Genomic DNA, 1,659 nt, shown 5'->3' on the forward strand with positions numbered 1-1,659 from the left:
ACTCTCTCTCTCGCTGGCTCCCTCATCCTATCATGCTTCTGCTTTTCTATTTGTTTGTCTTTGAATTTCTCTCTATCTCTCTCTCTCTCTCTCTTTCTCTTTATATATATATATATATATATATATATATATATATATATATATATATATATATTTATTTATATATATATTTATATATATTACGTATATATATATATATATATATATATATATATATATATATATATATATATATATATATATATATATATGTACATATATAATATATATATATATATATATAATATATAAAAAAAAAAATTGTCTTTCTTTCACTCCCTTACCCTCCCTCACTCTCTATCTCTGTTTCTGTTTCTTTCCTAAGGGAAGCGATGATTTTCGGCCCATTTCACTAACATTATGTCTATGTAAAATCATAGAATGGGTAATCTTAAATTGGCTAATGTATGAGATACCTTTTCAGAAAATATCTATAACCTTTTGAAGGGAAAAAGCACGGCTAGTTGCATAATAAATCGTCTGAGTAATGTTGATGGTAAGTGACGCTCTTTCGTCGGCGTGAAGGGGGCGTTTGACAAGGCAAATGAAGATGTGATCTTAGAAGAGCTGGTGTGAAGGGGAAGCCAAAGGCGAGAGTTTGATTTCAGGGATGGACATCTCATGGAAGGATCCTGAAGTGGTGCACTCCTCAGGGAGAGGTTCTCAGTCCTATGTTGTTTAATGTTTCAATGGACAAGATAGGACAGCATGTCTTCCCAACTGGGACTCTGGTTATAATAGACCATATCATGCTACAATGTAGCCGTGTTCAGGTCACAGCGAGGGTATTTACTGAACTGTAGGATCTATGTCAGTTAATAGGCCTTGTAGTTAATGAGGACAAGACTAAATGTCAGACATAAACTAGAGGAAGAAGTAGTGTCATATAAAGGATGAAATATTTAGAGAGAGTTTGCATATACAAGTTATAGAATGTTAATATGTATTAATAACATCCAAGATTAAATCAATCATTTTAGAAATGTTTCCTTGGCACAATTAAAACCATTGCAGGTTCTGGAAGCAAAACTTCTGGGTTTATGATATCTGCATTAAGAAGCATATATGTTAGCACAAAAAGAAGTTTTACAGATTATGCTTCCCCTCTCCATATGAAATACAGCGATGCTCAGCTTCGTAAATTAGAGTTAGGTCAGAGTGAGGCAATGAGGATTATATCAAGGTGTACAAGAACCACGCGGATAGAGATCACAAGGATGGAGCTTGACATCCCGAGCAGGATCAGGGAATTCAGACCTGGATCTGCTGTTATCAGGATGCTTAGAAAGCGGGACAGGCTGATTCGTCGTTTATGAGATGGGTTGCAAAGTACTAAAAGAGTCATGGCTATGCATATGTTAAGAGGATTTACCACATATGGTAAATTTAAGTGTTCGACATTACTTAGCAGTCGACGACAGGCGAGGGAGAGAACCCTGACATCAAGTAAACATCCCGGTCGATAACCTCAAGTTAGATAAAAGAAAGATAGATTGCAATAATCATGGATTAAAACGAAGGTTTTTTTTAGGAAATAAACAGCCCTCTAATAAAGAAAGTACTACATATATACTGCGATGGATTTGTCCTTGATAGAAGATCTGGTTGTGGAATCTTTAA

This window comes from Penaeus japonicus, unplaced genomic scaffold (assembly GCF_977035675.1).
Source record: "Penaeus japonicus unplaced genomic scaffold, GWHDUDI00000001_assembly GWHDUDI00000001, whole genome shotgun sequence".
Taxonomy (NCBI): domain Eukaryota; kingdom Metazoa; phylum Arthropoda; class Malacostraca; order Decapoda; family Penaeidae; genus Penaeus; species Penaeus japonicus.